Source organism: Theropithecus gelada, chromosome 13, assembly GCF_003255815.1.
Source record: "Theropithecus gelada isolate Dixy chromosome 13, Tgel_1.0, whole genome shotgun sequence".
NCBI classification, from domain to species: Eukaryota; Metazoa; Chordata; class Mammalia; order Primates; family Cercopithecidae; genus Theropithecus; species Theropithecus gelada.
The window spans coordinates 56,125,646-56,132,452 of record NC_037681.1 but is presented as its reverse complement, the minus strand read 5'-3'; positions in this window follow the sequence as shown (position 1 = coordinate 56,132,452).

The window sequence follows — 6,807 nt, the reverse complement described above, 5'->3', positions numbered from 1 at the left end:
AGAGTGCAAGTCATGTAATAGCATTCATATGATACTCTAGAATAGGCAAGTTCAATCTGTAGTGATAGATAGCAAATTACTGGATGCAAAGATTCAGGGTTGGTGATGTGGATTGTCTGAAGAGTCACAGGGTAGCCTTCTGGAGGTAAAGAAGATCTTATAGCTTGATGGTGGCAGTAATTTCATAATATTCTTCGTGTCAAAACTCATCAAACCATGCAATTAAAATGGTTATAGATTATTGTGTACAAATATAGTTCAATGAAGGCAACCTAAAAATAAGGATTATTTTAATGATAACACTTTGGCCTTTAAACTTTATACCTTATATTGCTCCAGGAGCTACTTTTCAATTTCTATTCTACAATTTTTTTCTTTTGTATTTCACATTTTCTAGCTGACTTTTTGCTGAGTTCTTCCACTGTTACTTTCAACTAACAGTTGCTTGGAAGGCAGGATGGTTTACTCAATTGTTGCTACATTAGAACTTAAGCATAATTGTAGCTCAGTTTTTTAGCTTAAAGTTAATTTGTTTGCCCATTGTTGGTAATTCTGAATACACTGATAAATTCAATAATGACTAATTTTTAGTACCGATAAAATATTTTTAATGACATGAGTATCCAAACAATTTTAAAAAGAAGCATAACATTTGAGAAATCATAACCCAATTATAACAACATAAAGTTATTGTAATAAAATTATAATGTAAAGTTATAATCAATACAGTGTGCTATTGGGAGAATGATAGATATACAGATCAATGGAGTAGAGTAGGGACTCCAGAAATATACCTATAGAAATGTAGGCAACTGATTTTTGACAGAGGTGCGAGGGCAATTCAATGAAGAAAGGACAGTCTTTTCAACAAATGATGCTGTACAATTGTATATTGATATGCAAACAAAATTAAATTAAATAAACCCTCACTTAAAGCTCATACTTTATATAAAAATGAATTCAAAATGGATAATATATTGAAATGTTAAATGTAACACATAAACTTTTAGGAGCAAATGTAGGAGAAAGTAGTCTTCATGACCTTGTGTTAGTCAATGGGTTATTTTATATGATGCCAAAAACATGATCTATAAAAAAGGGATAAATTGGACTTTTTTAAATTTTAAAAGCACTCTATGAAAGACACTATTAAGTAAATGAAGGCTGGATATGATGGCTCGTGCGTGTAATCCTACCATTTTGGAAGGCTGAGGTAGGTGGATCACGTGACGTCAGGAGTTCGAGACCAGCCTGGCCAACATGGTGAAACCCCGTCTCTACTAAAAATTCAAAAATTAGCTGGGTATGGTGGCAGGCATCTGTAATCCCAGCTACTTGGGAAGCTGAGGCAGGAGAATCCCTTGAACCTGGGAGGCAAAGTTTGCAGTGAGCTGACATTGTGCCACTGGACTCCAGCCTGGGTGACAGAGTGAGACTCAGTATCAAAAAGAAAAGAAAAGAAAAAAAATGAAAAGATAACTCATGAACTAGTATTAAATTTTTGCAATTCACATATCAGGCAGAAGGTTCTTATTCATAATACATAGTGAACACCCAACTCAATTAAAAATTAAACTCAATTAAAAATAGGCAAATAGCAGACACTTCACCAAAGAATGTAAGAGAAGTCATATGAAAAGTTGTCCAGCATCCTGAACAATTAGGGAAATGCAAATAAAAACCAAGAGGAGGTAACACCATACACCTATAGGATAAAAAGCTATTGAAAATACAAGTGCTGTCAAGGATGTGGAACACCTAAAACTTTCATTCTAACATGTTGGGAATGCAAAATGATTTATCTACTTTGGAAAACAATTTGGCTGTTTCTTAAAAATGTTATATGCATATTTCCAAAGTACCAGATACCCTACTCTTTTGTATTTGTGAAAAGAAATAAAAGGCTACAACACCTATTATATTTTTAGTAAGAATGAATTGAAAACCTTCCAAATGTTCATCAATAGATGGGCAAACACATCATGGTATATACATACAATGGAATATTATTAATTAAAAGATATATGCCATCTACCTACACAATTATATTAAGACTCTGAATGAATATGCTGAATGAAATAAGCCAGACAATAACAGAGTATGTGCTGTTTAATTCTTTTAGTTTAGGGTCTAGATACTTCAAATATATAGTGATAGAAATAAATCAATTGTTGCCTGAAAACTAATTGTGTACTGAGGAGCAGGGTGTAATAACTACAAACGGGTATGAAAAGTGTATTGGTGGAGATAAGTGTGTCCATCCTATTGCTTGTGATGATGGTATCAGGGTATATACACATGTCAGCATTTACAAAATGGTATACTTTAAATAGATACAGATATTTTGTTTGTAATGTCCCAGAAAAAAGTAAACCTATTTAATAAGATAGATGATACTTTGTATCTATTTATTAAATATTTCCATGTATTTGTATTAAAACAAATAATTGCTATTGGGACATACTATTATTATATATACTATATAAAATAAGGAAGCATAAACATAAATTGTTTATTCTGATCAATGCAGAGCATTTTATTTATTTAATAACTTAAAAGTGGAGGAAAATTGATTGATGTTCAATTTTACCACAATAAAATGGTTTAGTGCCTTTTTTCAAAAAAAGAATAATCTTTATTTTTTGGTGGAGAACATACCTCATCTTGCATTAGGCAGGTATTATAATATGCATGTCGTCTGAAAACTATGACTCTATATATCTCTTTTTAATTAAAATTAAACATGTATTGATTTGAGTACATGCAAATGGAGAAGATGCTCTACATCAAACTTACTATGAAGTAATGGTCCAAAGAACTAGAGAATTTATCATGCATTATCACAAATTTTTAAACCAGGAACACTTTGCATTTAACGTTGATTAAATCTGAGATTAACTAAACACTTCACTCACATGTAGTGCATTAAGTGTGAAGCAAAAAGAGTTCCATATCTTATCTAAATACACAAGTATTCAGGCACACGCACAAACACAGAAACAAATTTTCTCACTGTATCTTACTTCGATCGCATTTATTTATTTATTTATTTATTTGAGACAGAGTCTCGCTTTGTCGTCCAGGCTGGAGTGCAGTGGATCTCTGCTCACTGCATGCTCCACCTCCCGGGTTCACGCCATTCTCCTGCTTCAGCCTCCCTAGTAGCTGGGACTATAGGCGCCCGCCACCGCCCCCGGCTAATTTTCGTATTTTTAGTAGAGACAGGGTTTCACTGTGTTAGACAGGATGGTCTCCATCTCCTGACCTCGTGATCCACCCGCCTTGGCCTCCCACAGTGCTGGGATTACAGGCGTGAGTCACCACGCCCGGCCTTCAATTGCGTTTTTAAAATGTAGATGAAAACTAGATTCGTATCTTTTAGAATATTGAAAATGGCTGAGCCGTTGGAATTTACATTTCTCTTCTAATCATATCATGTAATCTATCATCGGTTCACAGGAATGTCTAGGCAATTAAGACCAAATTTTATAAGTCTAGAGAATGTAGAAATAATATTATATAACTCTTGTTTCACATGCAAAATAGATAACAGTAGTATTTTGTCAAATTTGAAAATTTTGTAACAGATGAAATAAAACATGAGTATCAATTCTGGTAATGGTTAATTATGTAATAAAAATCATTAGATATGTCAAAATATCTATTTAAAGACATGAGAGAAGTACAAGGGCAAAGAGATTCCCATGGCAAAGATCTGTAAAAGGAGAAAGCCACTAGATAGGGGCTTAAATTTTTTCCACTTTTTTTCCCCCATAGCAATTGTTAATTTTAAAGTATAAGCAGTTCCTGAGAGATTGAGAATCTGAACAGAGATTTTGGCAGTCTCATAAGGACAGAGAGGCTAAGAAAAATTAGAATACAATGTATCACATGAGAGGTGATCCTGGTCACATCCTCAGAATTTTTATTGGATCTACCTAAGTTTACTTACTAGAATTAAGGTTGACTTATTAAATAGACCAGACTTCACAGTAATTGGTTTAATTCATTAAAGAAACAAAAATCCAAAATGTGGACATACATTAGAGCCAAGCTCCTAAATCAATAAAGCAAAAACCAATACAGCAGAAAGAAGTGTTACATAAAACCATTCCTTTATCTAGATATTTTTACACTTGCTTCTTAGTAATTGAAATAATAAGTACACAGAAAATCAATAGAAGTGTGAAAATCCTGAACAATGCTATGAAACTACTTGACCTACTGAAATTCATAGAATATCTTACCGAGCCACAGAAGATTACCCATTCTTTCCAAATACACATGAACTTTCATCATAATAGTTCATAATCTGAGCCACAGAAGTCATCTTAATAACTTTAAAGAAAATACAAGTATAGAGTATGTTTTATTATTATTAATAGCCCTCAATAGAATTAATTTCCAAATTGTTAAAATATAATATGCCGAAAATCTCAAAATATTTGGACGTAAAAATGTACTGGCAAGTATAAAACAGGATAAATTAGGAATTACAAGTAAAATTAGAAAATAGTTTTACTAAAACAAAATAAAAACAACATATCAAAATTGTGAAATATAGCTATGGCAATGCATAGAGGTAAGTTTATAGATTTGGATTCTTACTTTAAGAATATACTTACTTTAAGAATATAAATCCAGGAAAAAACCAGCAAATTAAATACAAATGAAATGAAGGAAATAACAGAAAATAGAGTGAAAGTCTGTGAAATAGAAAATACATAGAAGATTAAAAAAAGAATATGGACAAAATTTTTTTTCATTTATTTTGCTCTAGAATTTTTTTCTGTTAGGCATAACAATATCAATAATATTATTATAAATAATAATTGTTAATTGTGTGTTGCAAATAACTATGAAAGGCATTAATATCATTTCTAGTTTACAGATGCATAACTGAGTAAACTGAGGCTTAGAGAGGTTAATTAAATTGCTAACAGTTGGCCAGGCGCATTGACTCATGCCTGTAATCCCAGCACTTTGGGAGGCTGAGGTGGGTAAATCATGAGGTCAGGAATTCAAGACAATCCTGGCCAAGATGGTGAAACCACATCTCCACTAAAACTACAAAGATTAGCCAGGCACGGTGGCAGGCACCTGTAATCCCAGCTACTCAGGAGGCTGAGGCAGGAAACTCACTTGAACCTGGGCAGAAGAGGTTGCAGCGAACTGAGATCCCACCACTGCACTCCAGCGTGGGTGACAGACTGAGACTCCATCTCAAAAAAAGAAAAAAAAATTGCTCATAGTTAGTAATTGGCATATTGTTTTCTGATTTAAAATTCTTTGTTCTTTCACCTTTACACTGTCTTAGTTCATGATAGAGATGCGGGGCAGCAAATAGCTTATTTTATAACAACATTCTTTTAAAACTCATAGAAGTTTTCTGATAAAATCAGTTGATAGGTCTACATTTTGTGACAAAATAACCCACCTCTAAGTTCCGGTAATATAGAATAGGCTTAAATAGCCTATGTTCAACAGCAATGAGAATGTATCTGTAGTTAGAGTAAGGAACTAAGGAACATCTGATGCAATTATTGTGTAATATAATCATTTGCCAACAGTGGCAGTTTTCTTTTGCATCTCTCACTTTCTAACCTTTCTCATTTATAATCTCATTCTATTTTTGCTTTTGTAATTCCTGGGACATTACTGCATAATACTGTTCAGTCATACCCTCAGGAAAAGTATGTTGCTAATCCCCTTGTTAGATCGACTGCCTAGGAATAAAGGCTGGCATCTTATTCTGTTCACATTCTTCAAATATAGTCAGTAATTCTGCAACCTGACAGGCAAATGGTCTAGCAAAAGGTCAGATCCTGACATTAACCATGTTAGGTAACACGAATATGCACAAACGGTAATTTCATTCCCAACTGGCTGTTGAACACGCATATACATGCAACAAGTTGTTGTGATGTTGGAACGGTTAATATGCCTAAACCTGTCATAGCACTGAAGAATTGGCAGCCCTGATTCTTTTTGAAGATTTTGCTTCAAACAACAATAAAAAAATTTAGAGCCAGTCATCTCTGTCTTAGGCTGGTCCCAAACAAAAACAAAGTTAAATGGACTTCAAAGGGAAAAGCCGACTGTCCATCCACTGGGAAAGAAATAGAAGGGGGCAATCATGTGGCATCTATAGGAGAGAGGATGAGAAGAAAAATGGTTCAAATCAATTCAACTCAATTATCCATCAGTGGAAAATAACAAAACACAATAATCATTTAATGTAGTCAACCAATTATTTGGATCAAAGAATAAAAATGAACAGAATTTTAAAAATTAGTGTATTCCTAGAGTCAGCTGATCACTGATCTCAATAACAACAACAAAATCTATCAGGTAAATATTTTCAAGACTCAAAATATTTTAGAATAGGTGTAAGAAAAAAGAATCTCAGCAATAAAGTTTTCTGTGTCAGTATGTTGAGTAGGTCATGGCATTTGGGAGCTGTAGTTTGGCAAATGCATCAGAAGCAATCATATTCCAGCACAGCATATTTCTATCTTCAGATTATTTGCTTGCCTCTATTCCCCTCCTTACAGAAAACTTTCTACCTCCCTCTGCTCTCAGTTGACTGCCGTGTTTTGTTTTCATTAACAAACAGAACGGAGTTAGGCTCATCTGCACTGCATGCTGACTGAACTGTGGGGACCAGTGGAAGTGTTTAGGATGATATCAGAAGGATTCGTGTGAAACCTAATCTATTCAATGTCTTTAGTAATCAGTGAGAAAGAAAACTGTGTGATAGAATCCTTAGCGCTGCTAAATTGTTTGATGTGCAATCATATAGGGAGG